This window comes from Jaculus jaculus, chromosome 1 (assembly GCF_020740685.1).
Source record: "Jaculus jaculus isolate mJacJac1 chromosome 1, mJacJac1.mat.Y.cur, whole genome shotgun sequence".
In the NCBI taxonomy this organism is placed as follows: Eukaryota; Metazoa; Chordata; class Mammalia; order Rodentia; family Dipodidae; genus Jaculus; species Jaculus jaculus.
Window position 1 is genome coordinate 333,635,708 of NC_059102.1, and position 24,292 is coordinate 333,659,999.

At 48.1% G+C, this 24,292-nt stretch overlaps 1 long non-coding RNA gene and 1 other non-coding gene across 2 annotated transcripts; both read right to left on the bottom strand.

Annotated features, from left to right (window-relative positions):
- Nucleotides 1-2,841: 2,841 nt before the first annotated feature.
- LOC123456050 lies at nucleotides 2,842-6,857 on the bottom strand. The gene is made up of 3 exons (XR_006634295.1): nucleotides 5,945-6,857; nucleotides 3,637-3,922; nucleotides 2,842-3,206 (listed from the first exon to the last, which is right to left on the bottom strand). It is a non-coding gene; the product is annotated as an uncharacterized LOC123456050 (long non-coding RNA).
- A 14,538-nt stretch (nucleotides 6,858-21,395) lies between these two features.
- Nucleotides 21,396-21,475, bottom strand: Trnaa-agc. Its single transcript has one exon. It is a non-coding gene; the product is annotated as a tRNA-Ala (tRNA).
- Nucleotides 21,476-24,292: the final 2,817 nt, after the last annotated feature.

Consider the following 24,292-nt stretch of genomic DNA (forward strand, 5'->3'; position numbering starts at 1 on the left):
TTTTTTTTGGTAGCGCTGTGGATCAAACCCTAGGCCTCTCATGTGTCAGACAGGTGAGCTACCTCTGCAGCTGAGAACTACTAAAATTTTGTTGTGTGTCTTACACGGTTTTAGATTCCTGGGAGGTATCAGTAATTAGGCAGTCCTTAGTCTCATGGAATTCTTCACTCAGTGGGGAACATTGGGTCAGTGACCTCATCTCTTACGGGGGTGATTTCCTCGTGTGTCAAATGGAGATAATGACATACCTGGCTCATGTTGCATAATGCATACAGCATTCTCCAGCAAAGCTGACATTGAATGGGTGCTGAATTAATGCTCGCTGTTAGCTTCTGTGGGGAAACAAGTGGCGTGGAGTTGAGGTTATCACTGTCCTAGGAGCCTGCTAGTGCCAAGTCTTACCCAGGGGGCTTTGGGCCATAGCTAGGACCCATCCCAGGGCCCATAGTTAGGACCCATGAGATATTGAGTACTGTGTTTCTGCCCATGCATCAAACCTCATTCACTTAATCACAAAGGAGCTGGGTGACCAGCAAGTGCCTGAAGAGTAACAGAAAAAATGCATTCAACGTGTAATTCAGTTTTTATAGCTCTAGTTCATTTCCTCTTTCTATGGGGAGCCACCCAGACAGCTACATAATGAATGAGGTTGCAGGGGTGTGTCACCATTTATACAGTCCCATGGCTGGCAAAGGATCAGGTCACAAACTGCCTACCTGCCTTCAGGGGAGAAGACCATGTCGCCTCCCAGGCCTGTGTCCCCTCTAGGTCTCAGTGCAGTCCCTGGCCTCCTCCTTGGTGAGATTTCTGCAACTCCTGCAGACATTGATCACTCCTGCTAGGCCCGAGCAAACTCCTTACTGGTGTCTACAAGCACTGACTGACGGCATCATCATCTGCCTGCAAGTTCTGATCTAGATCCTACTCTTCTTGTTCCCAGTCCTTCAGGTTCGGGAAAGATGGGGTAGACCCTCTGGTGCTCCCAGTGAGGATCTGAGCTGGCGGACCTAGCAGGAAGGGATCAGCAAACAAGCCACTTGCAAGGAGCCAGCTTCTGCAGGGGCCTCCATTGTGTGATTCTGGCCAAGGGCCTCTCTCTAGCTGATCACTCAGGTCCATCAAAAACAAACTTTCTCTTGGAGAGAGAAAAAGCTTGAACATCCAAAGAGAAGTTACTCTTGCTTTAAGTAACCCTAAAGCAGACAGAGGTGCCTTGAGTCATCTCCAAGGTTCCTCCCAGACCTGTGATTTTACCATTGTAACTAGTTTTTAATTAAATTCATTTTTTACTTTTGTATACTAGGGCTTGAATGTAGGGTGTCAGGCATAAGCTATCCCCACAGCGTGAGGGTGGAAAGTATCCTGAGCTGAAGATAGCTTGAAGGTAGGGAGAAAAATTCCAGGGGGAAAGAAGGAGAGAAAAAGCTAACAATGAGAAGTTCTTAGGAAGTGAGTTTGAAGGTTCCTAAAAGCTTTGAGATCTCCCCAGTTGACCTCCGTCCGTGTTTAGAGCCATTTCCCAGTGTGATAAGGCTCACCTCTCAACAGTGTGTAGCAATCTGCTGCTGCCAGACTTCAGCTCACCTCTCTGGCTAGTGGGCGTGGCTCGAAGTGGCAACGGGGCAGGTGATCAGAGGCCTGGTCCCGGGCTCTGCCCTCTGCTTGCCCAGGTGGACATTACCTCCCAGCGTGTGGCCTCTTCCCAAGCTCACCAAGCATTTCCATATCACTTTGCAAGGTTTTCTCTCCCTGTCAGGGTTTAGTGGAGTCAGACAGATCTGGTAGGTTATCTACCACATTAGCTATAAGACTTGAACATAATTAACTTCTCTGAACTTCTATTTTCTCATCTATAAAATAGGACCATATTAAATTAAATAGGGGACTGGAGAGATGACTTAGAAATTAAGGTACTTGCCTGCAAATCCAAAGGACCAAGGTTTGATTCCCCAGGACCCAAGTAAGCCATATGCACAAGGTGGCACATGCATCTGAAGTTTGTTTGCAGTGGCTGGAAGTCCTGGTGTGACCATTCTCTCTCTCATAAATAAATATACATTAAATAGGTACATATATAGATGCTCCTCCTAAAACTATGTGCATGTCCAGATATGCCATTTCTGCATATGCCACTTAGTAGCTGTGAGATCTTTTACAAATTACGGTGCCTCAATTTTCTAAACTGTAAAGTGGAGAGCATACTACTTACTTCATTGGGTTTTGATTAGTGAATAAATGAGTCAATATGTGTAAGATGCCTGGCCTGTAATCAGTAGATGGTGTGTTGGCCTTGCCTGCTAATGTGATTATGTAACACACCCAGCGGAATGCCTGGCTCTGAGTAACACTGAAGAAAATGACAAAAAAATTAAAATTAAAAAGTAAAAAAGGGGCTGGAGAGATGGCTTAGTGGTTAAGCGCTTGCCTGTGAAGCCTAAGGACCCTGGTTCGAGGCTCGGTTCCCCAGGTCCTACATTAGCCAGATGCACAAGGGGGCGCACGTGTCTGGAGTTCGTTTGCACAGGCTGGAAGCCCTGGCGCGCCCATTCTCTCTCTCTCCCTCTATCTGTCTTTCTCTCTGTGTCTGTCGCTCTCAAAATGAAAAATAAAAAATAAAAAGGAACAAAAGTGTATTCTCTGTCCTCTGACACCTGAATTTTAAAGCCATGGAGGTTCCTCGGGAGCCCCAGGCTCTTCATTGTCCTGGCCAGCTGACCTCTCTCCATTAATAGAAAGGTGGAGGGTGGGAGGCTACTGTGTTTGGTAATGAAGGAAGTACACCACCAGTGTGTCTGAGCATAGGGAAAGTGTGGAAAAGGACCAAGTACTTTCACTGGTTTTACTTTATTATTGGGTTGGGATTCTAGATTAAGGGACACACCAGAGAGGTGTGTGTGACTTGAGGATCATCCTGCCATCCTGGAAGGAGGTGTCCCCAGAACAGAATGTAACCCTCCATTTTGTGAGGTCTGGCCATGCCAAAGGCAGCTCTCTGGATCAGCATTACGGGGACATTTACCTAAGCCTGCAAACCAAAGCAGGTGACAACTTCCAGTCGGAGGATGCGGCTCCACATCCCACGTGAGGCGTCCCCTCGCCCTGCCTCGCCCTCCAGGAAGAGCTGCTGGGGAAGGCTGCCTGGGGGAGGGGAGCTCGGCTGCTTGCCCAGCTGCACGCCGTACTGGTCCAAACCGGCTATGCTGGGTCTGTGAGAAAAAGGCATGTTTAACAGGCAGCAGAATCGGTCACAGACGGGAACTCCACCCTGTGCCAGGCAGAGTGTAAGACACAGCCCATGCCCTCCAGGAGTTTCCTGGGCTGTGGGAGGCTAGTGGCAAGTGCTGACGGGCTTCTGAAGCCATCAGTCTGCCCTTACGGACGTCAGTGACTCGTGACGGTCTGCTGTAAGCTTCTAGGAGAAGCAGCCTTACCCCCATGGGCATTTCCGCCCTGTACCTTGGCCATTCTTCTAAAGGGCTATTATTATCATTACTATTGCTATCATTATTTACGGCAACCCGGAATAGGGACAAACTCATTTTCAGATGGGAAGCTTGGTAAAGGAACCAAGCAATGGTCATACAGGCATCCACAATGGAGCCCGGCTTCAAACACCTGCTCTCCGCACATGCTTACCTTGAAGGTTAAAGTCCAGGAGTCAGGGAAGGTGGGTCTGGAAAAGACTGGAAACTACTGCCTTCACTCTCAGGTTCAGGACACCCACTGGTGACCTCAGTTGGTGGGGTTTACTCCGTGGATCTGGGCCCGCGCCCGCTCTCTCCCTTGCTGCGGTGCTGAGGTGCTGCATAGGTGTCCTGGACGGAGGTCTGCCCAGCCTGCCGGGTCATCACCCAGGACAGGAAACCGAGACAAGTCTACTGCTAGACTCTCAGAGGCTTTTGGTCCATTTCCAGATGGATGCCTTGGGGGAAGAAGATGCCAATTCAGTAGGCTGTGGTTGGAGTGGCAGGGTTGCAGGGAGCTCGGAACCAAATCCCTGCCCGCCTCCTGAAGAGCTAGCTCACTGCCCGAAGCCACGGAGGAGGAGCAGGCCAGCTCTTCCTCTCCGCTCATGCTACGTCGCTGGCCGGCAGCTCACTCACAAGCTTTGCAAAACATACATGTGTGCACAGCATATGTTTGTAAGATTGCTACTATTGATGGAGTTTAGGGGCAAGGTAACCTTTTTGTTCTGATGGAAAGTTATGTGGGGACTGGCCCACAGAAGCATGGCTGCCTTTCCTGTCAGGACTAGAACCTATGTCTGATCCAGTCTCATCCAAGACATCTTCAGCAACAGTTTCCTCTCTTTGTCCTCAATTTTCCCGAGCTCGGCACACCTCTGGGCAAGCCCTTCCTGAGTCAGCCTCCTGAACCCACCGGTCAGGTCCCTCCCTTACACACCTGGATGATGAGGCTCATTCTAATTGGATGTTGATCCCTGGAAACGGGCCTGAACTTTGTGTGTGCTCTCTTGGCCCTCTGGCCCTCTCCTTCTGCCCCTACATGAGGGTCTTCTCTGTCCTCCTCAGGCTGTGAAGGGGGAGAATTTCTCCTGGCTTGGGCTTTCCTGCTTGCTTTACCTCTTAATCCTAATTATCCTTAAAATAAAGCTCATAATTCATAATTCATCCTTCTTAGAGTCCTCATTTTCAGTGCTTTGATAACTGGGATGAGGACCTGAAGTTGGGCTTCATGAGCCTGAGCACCTCCAGCATCTTTACGGAGACCTCATCCCTCCCAGGACTGAGTCTACACAGCTACTACCCACAGGAAATTGAGTAGATAAGTTCAGGTGCACCCAAACACCAGATTGCTATATAGCTATTAATTCTTTTTTTTTTTTTTTTTTTTTTTTTTTTTTTTTTTTTTTTGGTTTTTCAAAGTAAGATCTCACTCTAGCCCAGGCTGACCTGGAACTCACTCTATAGTCTCAGGCTGGCCTCAAATTCACAGTGATCTTCCTACCTCTGCCTCCCCAGTGCGGGGATTAAAGGTGTGCACCACCATGCCTGGAGCTATATAACTACTAAAATAAGTTATCTAGATACATGTATTAACATAAAAGACGTTTTTCAGTAACTGTTAAATGTCAAGATCAACCTAAATCCAAAAAACAGAATAAATAGTCCAACCCTTTGTTCGTAGAGAAAAAAAAAAGCGTGTGTGTGTGTGTGTGTGTGTGTGTGTGTGTGTGTGTGTGGTGTCTTAGTCCATTTTCTGTTGCTGTAAGTGAATACTACACACCCAGTAATTTATAAGGAATAGAGGTTTACTCAGCTCATGGTTCTGGGAATCCAATAGCATGGTGCCAAGATCTACTTGGTATCTGGTGAGAACCTTCGTGAAGGACCATGACATGGCAAAGAGCATCACATCCTGAGACTGAGCAATTATGTGGGTTCCAGTCTCTTCTGTCCTCCCCTCTTCTTCTTATAAAGCCACTAATTGCATTATTGGGCCACATCCTCATGACCTCATCTAATTCCAATCCCTTCCCCAAAGTCCCACCCCTAAATATAATTAATATATGGTTTAGGGATTAAGTTTCCAGAGCATGAAATTTATAGGACACATTTAAACCACAGCGTTTATAGAAAAAATTACTGTATTCACATTACATTAATAGATGCTACCTCTGATAGGAAGAAAAATGGTTATTTCAGTTATTTTTGCTTATTTTACATTTTTTCACAGAAAATATGCATTTTGTGCAATTAATATGCAGTTTTTAAAAATCTGGAGGTAAGTTTAAATTTGAGAGAAAAATCACCTGACCTTAAATGTTAGAAAACACAATGGCTTTCTTATTCTATCTCAATATCTTTCCCCATGGTTTTGGGTTTTTTGTTTGTTTTTGAGGCAGGGTGTCACTCTAGCCCAGGCTGACCTGGAACTCACAGTGTAGTCACAGACTGTACTTGACTCACAGCGATCCTCCTACCTCTGCCTCCGGAGTCCTGGCAGTAAAGTTGTGCACTGCCACACCCGGCTTCCTCCATTTTCTAAAATTGCATATTGGTCCTATTCCTGTCAGGTTTTTTCTTGATGTTGACAGTTACCAAACACTCTCTGTTGTACAGAATGATTCTAGGTGGTAGACCACCTGATTGTCACATGTGGGAGGCCGAGGTATTTCAGATCATTCACACAATTCTCGCTGAGCAAGTGAGGAAACTGGACCCAGGAGGGCAAAGCCTTTACTCATTGCTGTGACCAAATACCTGACAAGGAGCAGGTTGAGCTAGGAAGGGTTTACTTCAGTGCACACTCCTAGGGGTACAACCATCCTGGCAGGAAGAACAAAAGGTCACTGGGTCCCATCGCTGGCAGTCAGGAAGCAGGAAGAGAACAGGAAGTGATGCTATAAAACCTCAAGGCCCACCCCAAGGGACTTCCTTCCTCCAGCAAGACTCTACCTGCTGAGTGTTCCCAAATAGTGCCACCGCCTAGGTTCAAACGCCTGAGCCTCTGGGCAACGTTTCACGTTCAAAACAGAAAACCAGCTCGATACCACTGTGCCAGGTCATTCCACTGGTGGTTCAGTGACACACGGAGGAGGTCAGATCATTCTTCATGGGGCACCACTGCCAGGCAGAGCAAGGCCAGATGCTGAGGGCAGTCCTTCAATAGTCCACAGCTCTCCAGAGTTGCAAACATGGGACTGACCTTGCGGCAGCTCTAACAGTGAGAGGGAAGACACTCTGTCATCTCTTTAAGAAAACTGCTCCCTAAAAAGTTCACACCTGGCCGGGCGTGGTGGTGCACGCCTTTAATCCCAGCACTCGGGAGGCAGAGGTAGGAGGATCGCCGAGAGTTTGAGGCCACCCTGAGACTAAATAGTGAATTCCAGGTCAGCCTGAGCCAGAGTGAGACCCTACCTCAAAAAACCAAAAAAAAAAAAAAAAAAAAAAAAAGTTCACACCTGGTTCCACATGAAGGCTGAGGCAAGAGCTTTCTCCCAGTCCCTCCCTCTTCTTCAGCTTTTGGGGCATGTGGCTGAATCCAGATGTCCCCCACAAACTCATGTGCTTTGAATGTTTGGTCCCCAGCTGGTGGCAGTTTGGGAGATGGAGCCTTGCTGGAGAAGGTATATTGTTGGGGATGAGCTTTGCTTTGAGGTGTTATAAACAGTTCCTCTTTGCCAGAGTTTGGCTCACTCTCCTGCTTCTGTTTTCCATTCGCTATGGCAGAGACGATGCCCAGCTTCTGCTCATGCCATGATTTCCCCTGCCATCATGAAGCTTCCTCTTGAGACCGTAAGCCAAAATAAATCCTTTCCTCCTGCCAGCTGCTTTTGGTTTGGTGCTCTGTCCCAGCAATAAGAAGGTGACTACAACAGGTCATAAATGCTTCTTGGGACCTCTTCATCCTTCTTCCCAGAAAGCTGCAGTGAGCCCTCTCACCATGTGAAACCAACTTGAGATGCTGTGCCAAGTTTCTGCAGAACCCTTGGCACCAAGGTACTGCTGTTGGTCAATACTTTGAGTTGCAGTCATCAAAAAACCCCAACTGAACTGCTTTAGGCGAAAGAGGGGAAGTATTGGTTCATAAAATCTCTGGAAAAGTTGAACATCCAAAGTAAGCAAAGGTCAGAGAAGCCACAGGAACCAGGGATTTCAGTGCGCCAGACCTCTGTTTCTCACTCATGTTTGCTACATTCTCTTTCACTCAGCCATGACCGTCTCCATCCCATGGCCATTGCTCCATCTGACGGTCTCTGGGCTTGGCTGATGGTTTTTTTTTTTCCTCAATTTTTAACATTTTCCATGATTATAAAAAATATCCCATGGTAATACCCTCCCTCTCCCCCCCCACTTTCCCCTCTGAAATTCCATTCTCCATCATATCCCCTCCCCATCTCAATCAGTCCTCTTTTATTTTGATGTCATGATCTTTTCCTCCTCTTATGATGGTCTTGTGTAGATAGTGTCAGGCACTGTGAGGTCATGGATACCTAGGCCATTTTGTGTCTGGAGGAGCATGTTGTAAGGAGTCCTACCCTTCCTTCAGCTCTTGCATTCTTTCTGCCATCTCTTCCGCATTAGACCCTGAGCCTTGGAAGGTGTGATCGAGATGTTACTCAGTACTCCAATCACTTCTTTCCAGCATTATGATACCTTCTGAGTTGTCCCAAGGTCACTGCCATCTGAAAAGAGAAGATTCTCTACCCAAAGTGAGAGTAGCGTTAATATAAAGGTATAAATATTAAGAGAAGTGGTTACTGGGCAGTTTGATAATCATAGTATATACATTTTTCCACACATCAGCACATGTTACACTCCTAGGGCTCATGACTACCCCTGTTTTAAGTTTTCAATATCAGGGATGTATTCCCCCCCATGGATCGGGCCTCCAGTCCAATTGGAGGGCAGTTGGTTTCCACCATGACAGATGTGCCACTATTGCACCCGTTGGCTCCTTTGGCCTGGCTGGCCAATTATAAGGCTTGCAGTGTCCACTGCTGAGTATCTTCACTGGTGGTATCTCTTCCTCCCAGTGAACTACATGTAGAATGGCTTCTGGATTGCCTTATTTATTCAGGAAATCATACAAAAACACAAGTTTGTCACTGGGAAAATGGCTCAGTGGGTAAGAATGCTTGCTATGAAAGTGTGAGAACTTGAGTTTTATCTCTAGCCCCCATGTAAAAAACAAGGCAGACCAGCACATGCCTGTAACCCTCGCACTGAGAGAGGTGGAGACAGTAAAGTCTCTGGGGCTCCCTGGTCAGCCAGTGTAACTGAAAAGCTAGGAGCTCCAGGTCCAGTGAGAGGCCCTGACTCAGGGAAATAAGGTGGAAGAGTGATAGAGGAGGATGATGGTTTCTTGTTCACATTTCAAGCTCAATGGTTTCAAGTTCAGAAATCCCACAAGAGGGTCAGTGAGAGTCAGGTGTGACCAGAGTGCTGGGTCATGTAAAAGGTATGACAAGTCCAATATAAACACATTATTTGTTCGGGGGAAATGCAGGTCCCCTAGGAGGTTAGCCCAGCCTGGAACCCAGACTGTAATTATAACTACTTAGGAAGCTGAGGCAGAAGGATCACAAGTTCAAGGCATGCCTGGGCTACAGAGTAAGGTCAAGGCCAATCTGGTCAATTTAGGGAAGATTCTATCTCAAAATACACATAACAGCCTCAGTGGTAAAGTACTTGCCTTGCATGTGCAAGGCCCTAGATTTGATCCTTGCTACCATGAAGTGTTGGACTAAGATAAGGATATCTCTCAAAATCCTGGCCAGGACCAACCTTCTTCTTCTTTTTGTTTGTTTGTTTTTCAAGGTAGGTGTCACTCTAGCTCAGGCTGATCTGAATTCAGTAGGTAATCTCTGGGTGGCCTTTGCTCACGGCGATCCTCCTACCTCTGCCTCCTGAGTGCTGTGATTAAAGGTGTGCACCGCCATGCCCGGCCCAGCATCCTTCTTTTAAAGACAGTATTTCCGCATCTGGTGCAGAGGGATAGTAGAGAACTGCAGTGAATCTCTGCTTGGCTTGGCCCCCAGATTCCCACCTGGATGTTTTAGGACCTGAGTCAAGTGTGAAGAACTGTGCTCCCTCTTCCCAGCCCTCTCTTCAGAGAACCAAAGCATGGGGAACAATCCCATAATTTTAACTGTATTTATAAATCCCTGATCCTTTATGTAGTGCTGTTTTCCTGCTCTGTGCCTAGTCTCAATGTTGCTATTTTCACAGAGGAAATCAAAGGACAGAGACTGTAATTACAGGTCAAACACCAGCTCCGGAAGCAGAGCAGGCAGCAGAGAGTGATTGCTCCCTGCCCTCTTTGAGGTCCACCCTGGACATCCCCACTTTCCCTGGGCCTAGGTCAGCCCTTCACCTCTGTACCCGTCTCTATCTCTTCCTTAGCCAGTCCAGCATATCATGTGATGAAAAGGGAAAAGGAGAATTGAAAGTGAGCTAAAACTACATGATGCATGGGCAGGCTTGCCTTCTGGAGATAATTCAATTGGAAAAGAAAAGAAAAAAAGAAAAAAAAACCAACATTTCAGGTCATTGGCCTTTTTAAACAGACCGCCGGCAATATTTACTGCTCCTGAAATAGCACAGTCACATGAATAAAGCCGTGTTCGGTAAAGCCTACAAAACAAAAGGACACTTTACAGGCTGGCACACTCACTGAAGGCCTCTGTTTGCTGGCCAATCCAGCTCTGCTTCCTGGCTGTTCTGGCCACCTTGTGCCCAAGATTGATGGAGGGCAAGGTCAAGTTGTTTTGGAGACCCTCCTCAGCTTTTTACCCCTTAAATACGTTGGAAAGGTAGCCGAGAGGAGGGCCGTATCAAGAACCTGGCAAAAGTGGCATCTTCTACAGAGGAGCCCACACTTGGGATGTCATGCACAGCTCTTCTGGCGGTGTCCGTCACTGTCCAGCAGGGTCAGCTGGCCTCTTGCTTGCTCTTCTTTCTCTCTGTGTCGCTATCAACTTATTCTCTCTCTCCTTTCTCTTTTCCTTTCTTCCATTTCCCCCTTCTCCCCTCACCTTTTTTTCATTTCCCCTTTTGCCTCTTTCCCAACCTCTTAGCTCTGCTGAGTTCAGCTGCTGGCAGGGTTAATGGCTATGTGAGCCAGGCCTGGACTTGTGAGGCATTCCCATGAGGGTCAGACTTCAATCAAGACCCATAGGAACCTTTCTGTCTTCATTTTGCTGGTTCTTTTATTTAGCCCAGCACGCTTGTGGGCCCATTCTCGCTTGCTCTCAATCTCTCTCTCTCTCCCTCTCTGTAGCTCTCAAATAAATAAACAATAAACTAAAATAAAATGTGGGCTTAACAGTTAAGTGCTTGCCTGTGAAGCCTAAGGACCCTGGTTCGAGGCTCAATGCCCCAGGATCTTACCTAGAAAAACAAAACAACAAAAATCTTTATTTATTTATTTGCATGCAGAGAGAGATAGAACAGAAACAGACAGAGAGAATGGGTGTCTCGGAGCCTCCAGCCACTCCACTTTGTGCATCTGGTCTTATGTGGGGCCTGGAGACTTGAACTTTGCAGGTAAGTGCCTTAACCACTGAGCCATCTACCCAGCCCCCAGGGTAAATTTTTTGAGTAGAGACTGCATTTTTAGGCAAAGGGATTCCCTCTTTCTTCCCCACTCTAATTTGGGTGCCTGTAGGAACTTATGTTACCATTTCTGTCTCTCTTGCCTCTGAATGAAAATTTGTGGACTGTCACTGGGGTCTTCCCTGTGAGGCCTTTGCCCCACAACAGCGTTCAGTTTTATTTACAGCAAATCTCCCAGCTTCTCCTGGAAGGCTCTGTGGCTGGCTCGTGTGCCCAGAGGCCTGCCTCACTGTCCTGATACTTCCTGCCGCCATTCCATCTCTTCAACAGGAAATCAAGTTTCATTTCTGGAGGCCTCATGCACCTGACTTTTCTTGGTCGCGGTGCACTCTAGCATGAAATAGGCAGATTCAGATGCACAATTGACACTGAATGTCATTAAGATGAAACCAAACCCAAAGTCACTGCAGATTTCTCATCACTGGAAAAAGCAAAAAGTTTCTAGCCAGATGTAGGCTTTAGCTCTCTCCACATAATTCCTCCTGCATTTCCTAAACTTGGGGAATAAAAATAAGTTATTTTCCAACAGCAGTTAGCTCCTTTTCCTCTGAAAAGCACAGGCAGGAAAGCAGTTAACTTCCCAGCATCCTGCAGTGTGGCAGGGCAGTCCAGGCCCCTGCTCCTCACTTCTGCCCAGAAGAGGATGTCAGCTCAGCCATCCCTCCACATGGGCTGCCTTTCACAGGGAGCCTACCTCCAAACACCCAGGCTGGCTGTTCCTTGGAAGCTGAGATGAATAAGAATGCCAGTTCCTGGTTACACAGCTGGCATGGTGCCTACCCACCCCACTACTGGCTTTGAGCCAGAGATGGCCTGAGGACTAAGCGTTCCCTTTAAGCAAGCACGTTTTCAATGTCCCTGTGTCTGGGTCACATCTGGACTCTTGAGTTTTTGCCTCCTGAGGAAGTATGTGTGTCAGTGTGGTTTTGTGGGGTTTGTATATTCAGATTAGGGTTGAGTATGTTTGTGTGTATCTTTGGATATGTGTATCTTGGCAGCTGAAGTGACCAAGCATATATAAAAATCCATATTTAGGGCTGGAGAGATGGCTTAGCAGTTAAGGTGCTTGCCTGCAAAGCCAAAGGAACTCGGTTCGATTCCCCAGGACCCACTTAAGCCAGATGCACAAGGTGGCGCATGCATCTGGAGTTTGTTTGCAGTGGCTGGCAGGCCCATTCTCTCTCTCTCTTTCCCTCCAAGTAAATAAATAAAAATAAAATGTTTTAAAAAATCCATGTATAGAGAGAAATAGCCAAACAATCAAGACAAAGATAAATACAAGTAAAGAAATACCTCATTATCCCCCTGAGGCGCACTTTCCTAAGTACCTCCACATAACACATGTAGAGCTGAAACCGTCCGTTACTGTGATCAATGCTCTGCAAGGCTGCTTTCTGAGCTGCCCCCGCCGCCAGCGCTGGGGCGGTTACTGCGTGCTTGCATGTGAAGGGCGCTGTGGCGGCCCATGCATGTGAGCGCATTGCTCACCTCACCGGACCTTCACGGTATCGTCCCAGTTCCCATTCTACAGATGAGGGGCTTAAGTCATGGAGGGAGTGATGAGTTAGTCTCCCATAAGTGGCTAGACTCACCAAACAGGGGTCTAGGCTGAACGGAAGCCAGTCCTCGGACCCACTGCAGGCAGAGCCAGGCAACAGTACGCAGCAGCGCTGGGCAGGGGCCTGGACTTATTCAGTGTTCATCAGCCCATGCAGTATTTACTGGGTGTCATATACAGTAGAATAAGCACAGGGAGTAAAATAAGAACAAGACACAGATCCTGGGGCTGGGAAGGCAGGTCATTCAGTAAAATGCCACATAAACATGATGACCTGCTTTGGATCTCCAGCACCCACATAAAAAAGTAAGCTTGGGCCAGGCGTGGTGGCACACGCCTTTAACCCCAGTACTCTGGAGGCAGAGGTAGGAGGATCACCATGAGTTCAAGGCTATCCTGAGACTGCATAGTGAATTCCAGGTCAGCCTGGGCTAGAGTGAGACCCTGCCTTGTAAAACAAAACAATAAAATAAATTACCACAATTCAGAATATTGTGTGGTGTGGTTCTCCAAGAAAAGCAATGATTTCCATCTTTTTTTGTTTTTGTTTTGCTTTGTTTCTTTAATATTTGATCTTTATTTATGTATTTGAGAGAGGCAGATGGGGAAAGGGAGAGAATGGGTGTGCCAGAGCCTCCAGCCACTGCACACAAACTCCAGATGCACACACCACTATGTTCATCTGGCTTAAGTGGGTACTGGGGAATTAAATCTTGGTCCTTAGGCTTTGCAGGCAAATGCCTTAATCCCGAAACCATCTCTCCAGATCTGCCTTTTGGATTTTTTTTTTTTTTTTTTGAGGTAGGGTCTCACTCTAGCCCAGGCTGTCCTGGAACTCTTTCTGTAGTCCCAGGCTAGACTGGAACTCATAGCAATCCTCCTACCTCTGCAACCCAAGTGCTGGGATTAAAGTCAAGCGCCACCATGCCTGCCAACTATTGCCACCTATATTAGAAGCTGCTGTGACCCCACACAAGCGACTCTACAGATTGAGCCTGTTGATGTTCCTCCACAGAAGGAGCACGTTAGGAAGATAGTCCCCCACAAGTGGCCAGGGTCACCAAATAAGGATTTGGATTGACTGGAAGCCCTCACCTGTATCTCAGGTAGACTTGTGCTAGCTGAATGCAATGGAGGAGGAAGATCTCATGGCCTTGGGCGGGCAGGGGGGGGGGGTCGGACAGACATAAAGAAAATCAAGGGACAGTGAGCACCGCCTATCCAGTCATGGGGCAGGGTGTTATCTAGGGTGGGATGAGACCCTTCGATGCGGCTGCTTTAGGGTCCATTCTCCTGTAAGAAACCCTTCTTCCACACTCTGCCAGAAAGCTCAGTAAACTCACTGATTTGCCAAGGCAAGCTCTGATGGAATCAGCCTTCAGTTCTTCTGGGGTGTCCTGCCTGGAGGCCCCAGCACTTGTTGGTTTCTCCTCAGAAAAGAGTCCATGCAACAGAGTCACCAGGCGATTTATCAGAGAACAAAGGGAAAGGCATTATTATTGCCTGGGGATAGTGTAGAGAAAACATGTTAAAGTTTTTATTTTTATGTATTTATTAGAGACAGAGAGAGGGAGAAAAACAGAGAGAGAGAAAATGAGCCAACCAGGACATCCAGCTACTGCAAACAAACTCCAGATGCATGTGCCACCTTGTGCATCTGGCTTGTGTGGGATCTGGAAAATTGAACCTGGGTCCTTAGGCTTTGCAGGCAAGTGCCTTAACTGCTAAGTCACCTGTCCAGCCCTAGAGGAAATATTTTTAATGTGTCTAAAAACAGAAACATAAAACAAGCGGGAAGTATTTGCCAGAGTTACAGCTGAGTGCAAGGGACAGGAAGAGGGAGGCCATGCAAGACTGAGCAAATAGTATGTGAAGGTTCTGGAATCTCAGTGCTTTGTGTGGCTACAGGTCAGAGTACTAAATAGGAGTCTCAGAGATGAAGATACACACTGCAAAGGGCCATGGGGGAGTTTGGCTATTGGCCTTTATTGCACAGGTCAAGGGTCTGGGAATAACAGGCACATCATCACTATGGTATTTAACAGAACACTAGAAAGCCAGGCATGGTGGTGCACAGCTTTAATCCCAGCACTTGGTGGGGGGCAAAGGTAGGAGGATCACTGTGAGTTCAAGACTAGCCTGGGCTAGAGTGACTAGACTGAGACCCTATCTCGAAACAAACAAACAAAAGAACCACCAGATAGCGGTCTGGAGGAAGGGCTTGCAAAGCCTAGGTTCAATTCCCCAGTACCCACATAAAGCCAAATGCACAAAATGGCATGTGCATCGGAGCTCATTTGCAGTGGTGTCCATTCTCATTTTCTCTCTCCCCTCTTGAAAATAAAAACATAAACAATTTTTAAAAATATCTCTGAGCCCAGAGAGACTGCTGTGTGTACTTTTCCTGGGATGAATAAATGTCTATTCACTCCAGATAGGGCACCAAAGAGACAATTCCACCCAAGTCTAGCTTGGCAAGCCAATGAGTTTAGTTGAGGTTGCTGACAGGAGCATGGGTGAAGGGTTACTTACAGTGCAGGGACAACTTATGGACAACCACTTACATAGTCTCGGGGGAGGGGCGGGGGCTGTGAACAGAACAGTAATGGGCCAATCTCCTACACATCTTTTGTGAGACATCACAGCTGTTGAAAGGTCAAGAGGGCAAAAGCCACACCATGCTTGGAGGACAGCACCCCACAACAGAAACCCCAGAGTTGGGCGGCTTTAAAGCTGTGGGAGATGCTTTGAGGCTCATGTGTAATATTAGTGATGCTCAAAGGTTAACCCTTGGACCAACAGCATCAGCTGGGAGCTTGTTAGAAATGTCAATTCAGGGCTGTAGAGATGGCTTAGAGGTTAAGGCATTTGCCTGTGAAGTCTAAGGGCCCATGTTTGACTCTCCCAGATCCCGTGTAAGTCAGATGCACAAAGGTGAGGCAAGTGCAAGGTCACATGCCCACTATGTGGCACAAGTGTCTGGAGTTGGATTTCAGTGGCTGAGGCCCTGGTGTGCTAATTCTTGTTCTCTCGCTCTCTAAAAAAAAAAAAAAGAAGAAGAAGAAGGAAGGAAGAAAGGAAGGAAAGAAGGAAAGAAATGCAAATTCAGGACGTATCCCAGACTGAGCTCTAGGGGTGGGACCCAACAGCAGCTCATGTAGCTCAGTGGTGGAGCGCTTGCCTAGTATGCATGAACGTTCTGTTCGCAGTACGAGGATGGACGTGACTGAATACGGGCAAGGGATTGACCTGTTTGGATCTGATTAGAGCATCAGCTCAATAAAGAGCTTTTATTTTATTATTATTTTTGGTTCTTCAAGATAGGGTCTCACTCTAGTCCAGGCTGACCTGGAATTCACTATGTAGTCTCAGTGTGGCCTCGAACTCATGGTGATCCTCCTACCTCTGCCTCCCGAGTGCTGGGACTAAAGGCGTGCGCCGCCATGCCCGGCACTCAATAAAGAGCTTTTAAAACAGACAAGTGGCAAAGTGTGAATAGAGACTGAGTAACAGATGGCAAAAAGGAATTATTGTGAATTTGATTAGGTGTGATGACAGCACTGTGGCTATGATGCCAAATATCCTTGTTGAGATGTATACTTAAATGTTTGGGATTAAATTGACCAAATGTCAATTTTTTTTTTTCTCTTTAAAATACTCTGACAAAGAAGGAGAAGAGGGGAAGGAGGAGGGGGAACCAGAGGAGAGGAAGGGGGGAAGGTGGGGAAAACAGATGAAATTAAGTATGGTGAAACTTGCTCTCTATTGAAGTTGGCTGATGGGCTCAGGCTGGTCTCTTACGTAAGCATGGCAGTTTTTGTAATCCTGGGTCTTGGTTCAGTTTGTTTGTTTTTCAGTAAGTGAAGTAGATCCCATATTGGGGGAGCCCAGGGGAGGGTGCTAGTGTTGACTGGAGGGCCTGGAGAAAGGTTTGAGGAGGAGAAGGAGTTATGCCTGTCTTCTCTCCCTTCCTCCCTCTCTGCCGCCCCTGCCTCAGTCAGCATTCTTCCAGGCAGTGTGGTGTTAAAAGCAGCCTTCAGACAGTGCGGTGGGTGGCTTTTAGGGAATGGGGAGATTGCCTGGGGAATTCTATAACCTGATGGCACAGGAATTAGGGGAATGCCAGGCTGAGCCCATTGGACCTTGTGCCCTAGGCAGTGATGAAATGCAGGCTCTGAAGACTAATGTGGACTTGCCGGACAGGAGGGGGAGGTGGGGAGGTGTGGTAGGGGGCTGCTGCGCAGCGCCGGCATGAGGAAGCGATGAGGGCTTGGGGGTGACAGTTGATGAGCGATATTTCAGATGAATCCACAGAATCTGTTGGTGTTTGTGAAGCTTGGGGGTGGGCAGGGCAAAGACGAGCTTAGTGTCTGGGCAAAATGGGGTCTTTCTATACAGAAAGAAGCAAACAGAGCTGATTTGGGAGCTGAGGACAAAGGGCTGGGTTTTTTTGTTGTTGTTGTTATTTTTTTTTTTTTAATTTATTTGAGAGCGACAGAGACAGAGAGAAAGACAGATAGAGGGAGAGAGAGAGAATGGGCGCGCCAGGGCTTCCAGCCTCTGCAAACGAACTCCAGACGCGTGCGCCCCCTTGTGCATCTGGCTAACGTGGGACCTGGGGAACCGAGCCTCGAACCGGGGTCCTTAGGCTTCACAGGCAAGCACTTAACCGCTAAACCATCTCTCCAGCTCCTGTTATTTTGTTTTTTGTTTTTCAAGTAGGGTTTCATTGTAGACCAGGCTGACCTGGAATTCACTCTGTATTCTCAGGGTAGCCTTGAACTCACAGCGATCCTCCTACCTCTGGCCTCCCAAGTGCTGGGGTTAAAGGCGTGTGTCACCACGCCCGGCTCAAGGGGCTGGTTTTAAATGTGCAAAATCTGAGGCAAGGATAGAACAATGAAAGTGAGGTATTTCAGACCCTAGACTGTTCCCAACACAGATGGGGGTGTGGGGTTGGGACTCAGGAACGTGAGATAGCTGGTTAAATTTTCCTCTCATTGCTCTCCCCTAAACAAAATCTGAAGAAAGATTGAAGGCCGGAAAATAGGAAAAGGAAGAAGGTGGACATCGTGGCTCAGGCTATACAGCACTTGGAAGGCTGAGGTAGGAGGATTGCTGGAAGTTTGAGTCCAGCTTGGCCTGTGTGTAGTGAGCCCCAGACCAGTTTGTGCTAAAGACCCTGTCTCAAATAATTATGTATGTGTGTGTGTGTGTGTGTGTGTGTGTGTGTACACACACACATATATATATACATACATACATACATGGCTAGAGAGCTAGAGAGATTGCTCAGTGGTTAAAGGCGCTTGCTTACAAAGCCTGATGGCCTGGGTTAAATTCCCCAGTACCTACATAAAGCCAGTTCAGTTTGCAGTGGCAGGAAGCCGTGGTGTACCCATTCTCTCTCTCAAATAAATATTTAAACTAGGTATACACAGAGTGAGGCAGGAGGTGAGCGGAGGTGGACAGAGAAGTGGTATCACAGGGAGGCAAGTCTCCACAGGCCTTGGAAAACCCTTGCTTTTGAAATCCTGCTTTCCGGTGACTTTTGCTTCCTGTTGTAAGAACTCTCCCAGCATTTCGTGGGAGTCTTCGGTGTAACCCAGCTGCCTCTCAGCTGAATAACTCAGTGACCAAAGGACAGTATGCGTCAGGCTAGCCCCTGAAGGTGGGGGCCAGCTCTATTGCCCCCTCACAACTGCCCCAGGTGCCCTTCCATCCTTCTGGGGGTGTCCTCTGTGGGCACCCATGCACCCGGACCTGTTCACCACAGAACTGGGGCACTGTCTTTTCCTGCCATGACTACTTAATTACTGGGCTTAAAAACAAGAGAAAACACAGTCACATGATGTAAGATTTCAAGAGCAGAGTTACTTCAGTTGCCTGTGGAAATAACATCCAGTTGAGCAACAAAATTTTTAGGGTGAAAAGGGCATTTTTGATGGCCAGACGCCTATGAGACAGTACCCACTTGGGAAGTCACAGGCGGCGCGGTGAGGCCTTTGGCACCCCCAAAACAAACTACACGAAGAGTGGGCTGGGGTCTCACAGCACCCCAGCAGACTTTCATTGCTTTTTCTTTCCGATTCATTTTCAGAGAGTGACACCCCGGGGCTCGCAAGATACAAGGTGGTTGTTTTTTCTCAACTGCCTTCCTTCCTGTTAAAACCATCTCGAGCTCCACCCATCCCCACTCCACCCGGCACCGGCACCGCAAGCCCACTTCCCCCGAGCCCGCCGCCCGCCAGCCCCGGCCCGGGCCGCGAGCCCTGCGCTCACCTTGCGGGAAGACGGGCCCGAGCCCCGGCCGCCCCGGACTCTTCGCCCGCGGACCCGCGAGCAAGGGCCGGGGCGCGGCTGACGTCGGAGCTCCGCTCGCCCGGGCAAAGGTGGGGGACGCTGCGCCACCGCTCCGCGGCCAGAGCAGCCGAGCGTGCCGGTTAAGCAGCCTGCCCGGGATGAGAGAGGGGCTGGCGGGCAGAGCGGGCACGCAGACCCAGACGTGCCTGGTCCCAGACCTCCGGCTCATCGTGGCACAATAGTTGAAGAAGAAGCATGTAGCTAAATTGAATCTCACCTGCCTGAGTGGGGGAGAATTACAAACAAGAAACCATTTTAGGAGGAGAGGCTGGTCACCCGGGTGAGACGGCTCCAGAAGCCACAGGGACCTATAATTGGTCATCTGCAGGGTAGCCTGCCCTTTCTCAAGTGAACACTTTGCCAAGCTCTGTGTTTGCCAGGCCTCTGGGCCCACATCCTAGTTGGTTCAGTGGTAACAGGTCCAAGGTCACAGGCACCCTCCTAACTTTAGCCAACATTTCCCAAGTGCAGTCCGCTGGATGAGAGTGAAAATGATTTAGACTAACCCTCTAATTTTTAAATAAATAAACCATAAAATCATGTGCTTTACAGATCAAGGTCAAGGATTATAAACCTGGGGGCTCAGTGGTTAAAGGCACTTGCCTGTAAAGCCTGTTGGCCTGGTATTCATTTCCCTAGGCACCCACAGAAAGCTGGGTGAGTTCTGAAGTACGCACACTCATGCATGCATGCACACAAATAAACTTTTAAAAGAAGAGTTACAAACTTTCATTAAAAATAGGTTTCTAGCCACCAGGTGTGGTGGCACACGCCTCTAATCCCAGCACTTGGGAGGCAGAGGTAGGAGGATCGCCATGAGTTTGAGGCCACCCTGAGACTACAGAATGAATTCCAGGTCAGCCTGAGCTAGAGTGAGACCCTACTCTGGGGTGGGGGCGGAGATAAGTTTCTCTTTGCAACAGGAAAGACCTAGGGTCTTAGGGAATCTTGATCCCTGACAGGCCAAACTTCGAAACTATTCCTTTTCCACCAAAAGTTATGCTGAGAGATTGTAGATATACTCTAATCCAACTGAGATATCACATCTTGTTTAGTTGTTCTGAGCAGACCGCCTTGTCATTAGACATTGCCAAAATAGAAATCAAATCTTTAATGTGTTTATTAACATGTTAATTATGCATAATGAGTTCATTTTCGTACGTGTCTCCCTCCTACCTTCCTCTTCCCAACTTGTCCCCTTGCTACCTCCAGGTTTCTTTTAATGACCCAGTGAGTTTCATCAGAATTGTTCACAGGAGCATGGACACCTCACCGGTGTGAGTAGACCCAGCACCCAGATCTACGATGGAGCTCCTGGGCATGAACCAGGAGAGGCCTAGAGAGGAGGCCTCCTGTATTCTGTGGCACCATGCCAAGGCTCTTTGATGGGGATCATTCTCCCCCCATCCTGCACCAACATTTATTGAGCGTCTTCTGCAAGTGACTGACATTGTGTAAGACACCTGAAGTACAATGATTGATACCTAGTCTTACCTTCAAAGGACTTCCAGTCTAGCTAAGGAGACAGAAAAGAAGAGATGACTACAGCATCTTGTGGTAAAGATCGTCACAGAGCTTCATGGGGTGCTTAGAGGTCACAGGAAAGAGCTCCAGTTCAGAGTGTTGGGGGTGACACCCTGATTTACTATGGAGAGCTAGTGAATGGAAGGGGAGAAAGGTGGGACAGGGCGCGCTGAGAGCCTTGTGGGGTAAAAGCTTTGAAAGGAGAAAGTGTTCAGTGACGGCAAACACTTCGGTACGGCAGGAATGTGAGGAGTGAACTGAATACACAGGCGGGTTCAAGCGGAGATGTAATGGGAAGCATTCTTGACATGAAAAGGGATTTGTAAACCAGGCATGGTGGTGCACGCTTTTAATCCCAGCACTTGGGAGGCAGAGGTAGGAGGACCACTGTGAGTTCGAGGCCAGCCTGAGATGACTACATGGAGAATTCCAGGTCAGCTTGGGCTAGAGGGAGACTACCTCAAAAACACCCCCCCCCCGAAAAAAAAGGAAGGGGATTTTTGTTTTTGTTTTAGGCAGGGTCTCACACAGAGGCCCAGGCTCGTGGCAATCCTCCTGCAGGCCTGAGCCACCACGTCAGCTGGGATGAAAGGTAAGTAACAGTCCTGCGGCAAAAGTAGAGCAGGTTACATGCAGAGTGACACCAACCTCTTCCCCAGGGCCTACCCTGTATTTTGCCCCCATAGCCCCCAGCACTTCTTTCCAGGGCACACACCAAGAATGTTGGGAAGACACCCCAATCCTGTTCCCACTTCCGCTAAGGAGTATCAGGAGCCTGGTGCAGTGCCTCCACTTGAGCCTCTCCAGCTTGTGTCAAGGTGTCCTTCAGAATTACTCAGGGGCTGCAGTGATTTGCTAGGAAGACAACATGCAGCCTGTGCAGTGCTGGGGACCGAACCCAGGGCCTCCTGCATGCTAGGCAAGTGCTCTACCACTGAGCTATGTTTGCAGCCGCCCAAGGTCTTAGAGACATCTCTTTCCTGCCAATCCAAAACCTCAAGAGAAAAGTCAGGCAGTCGCATTTGGAGCCATTATATTCACAGTTATCCTGATCATGCAAACAGGCAGAAAGAGTGTCAAACAGATCAGCTGTAGTTTATTTTCGTAGTTTCATCCTGTCATGTCCCAATTTCTGTTTGCTGGGGCAGCAAGATGATTCAGTCATAAAAGGTGCTCGCTTGCAAAGCCTGCTGGCCTGAGGTCAATTCCCCAGCACACACATGTAATCCCATGCCTACAACTATGGGAGGAAGGGCTAGGAGAATCTAGAAGTTTACATACAGCAGCAGCAGCAGCAAAACAGACTATATCAGGAAGATAAACAGAATGGAGGAAATACCCTGACATTGGCCTCTGACCTCCACATAGGCTGTGGCATTCAAACACCCACCCACACACACATACACACAGATACATCTGCAAGTAAAACGTAGAAAAATTTAAATGTAAATAAATTTCCATTTTCTTTTTCTTTTTTTTCTTTTTTGGTTTTTGAAGTACGGTCTCACTCTAGCTCAGGCTGACCTGGAATTCACTATGTAGTCTTAGGGTGGCCTTGAACTCACAGTGATCCTCCTACCTCTGCCTCCCGAGTGCTGGGATAAAAGGCATGCTCCACCACACCGGGCAAAATTTCCATTTTCAACAGATGTCCCTCTCTGTTGTAAGAACCTTTTCCATTAGAATGGTTAAAATGCCCATTTGATTGCAATGAACACTAGAGGCCACAGACCAGCTTTTTATTTACTTATTTAAGAAACAAAGAGGGCTGGAGAGATGGCTTAGCGGTTAAGCGCTTGCCTGTGAAGCCTAAGGACCCCGGTTCAAGGCTCGGTTCCCCAGGTCCCACGTTAGCCAGATGCACAAGGGGGCGCACGCGTCTGGAGTTCGTTTGCAGAGGCTGGAAGCCCTGGCGCGTCCATTCTCTCTCTCTCCCTCTCTCTGTCTTTCTCTCTGTGTCTGTCGCTCTCAAATAAATAAATAAATAAATAAATAAAAAGAAAGGAAGAAACAAAGAGATAGCCGGGCGTGGTGGCGCACGCCTTTAATCCCAGCACTCGGGAGGCAGAGGTAGGAGGATCGCCAAGAGTTCAAGGCCATCCTGAGACTACATAGTGAATTCCAGGTCAGCCTGAGCCAGAGTGAGACCCTACCTCAAAAAAAAAAAAAAAAAGAAACAAAGAGATGGTAGGTAGGTAGGTAGGTAGATAGATAGATAGATAGATAGATAGATAGATAGATAGATGATTGATAGAGAGAGAACAGGTACGCCAGGGCCTCTAGCTACTGAAAACGAACTCCAGACGTATGCACCACCTTGTGTATCCGGCTTAAATGGGTACTGGGAAACAGAACTTGGGTCTTTAAGCTTTTAGGCAAGCACCCTAACCTCTAAGCCACCTCTCCAGAGCCAGACCAACTTTTAAAATGGATTCTTCTCTTTCCAAACAGGAAGGGGCATTATCCAAGCTCATGAGAAATCAGCATCAGAGATCACTTACTGGAGCTCCTGATTATGTCACCAGATGTTGGCTTGGGGGCTGGAAATAAAGCTTGAAAGAGAGGAAAGAGTATGGCTGGACCTGGTTGGATAAAGACAGCATAAAGCAGGAATCAAACTGGTTGGGTCTCTCCCCGTGAAAGTGGTGTTGTGTGACTCTTCCTGGAGAGCTGTGGGCAAACACCTGCTTGCCCTAGACACAGCACCAAGGACAGACTGAAGAAACAAATCCCCCCAAGTCTAGCTTGGGAAACCAGTGAGTTTAACTGGGGTAACTTATAGGAGCGTGGACAGCTACACCACCAAAGGATGGTCTTCCCAAGCCAGTGTAAACACATAGATACGCCCAAGCAGGGAGGGGCTTGTGTGCCCCTGCGTGAGCCCTCTCCTCACTTCTATGTTAACAGGCCCAATCTTATGCAGGCGTCAAGCACTACTCTGATTCCAAAACAGCAATGGCTATATTGTGCTTGAGGTCAGTCTCATGGCCTTGAGCCTGGCTGCCAAGTAAACCAGACTTGATATAGCCTACTTCTCCACGTCTAGTAATTACTGTCCTTTTCCATAGCATTGTCTCCTGTCAATGACTGTCATTGGTATGCATGGCCAATGACAAAGGCTAACTGTAGAATACAGAGGGAAAGCACCCATGGATTTACACACCGAACTGATGTCCGCCCAAACTCACACTGCAGCTGGTGACAGCTCAATCACCTCTCCTGATTCCCACCACGGCGGCTCTCTGTCTTCTTGCCAGCTCACCATAAGTTTGGAGCTGCAAAAAATCAAAACAAAGCTGAACCTTGTGTTGGGCATTAAGCCCATGTGTCAGATCCAAACAGCAGTGTCTTTCTTTCCATGTTGGCCGGGTTTGTCTGCCCTGTGGCCACGCAAGAATCAATTTTGTGACAATAATTCATTCAGGGGTCAGTTACGGAGCTCTACCATGGAGCCAGCATGTGCTGCGAGAGGGGAGGTTCTGCAGCGGCCCGGGGATCGGGAGCCTTCTGCTGACACAGTGGCAGAGTGCTGGATTGGGAGCAGCGAGCCCAGCAAGCCGGGGTGCGGGCTGCCTGGTTTCATTCGCTTGAAGGTGGTCCCAGGTATGGAAGGAGGCTCCCGGGGCAGAAGGACGGAAGCAAGTGCCCGGAGAAGCTAACATCCACAAGAGAATGGACTGGAATGAGGCCTTGTGCCATTTTCTAAAGCTGAGTGTGGCCAAAAATAGTCACTGGGGACAGTTTGGAAATAAAGGTGCTCTACCTT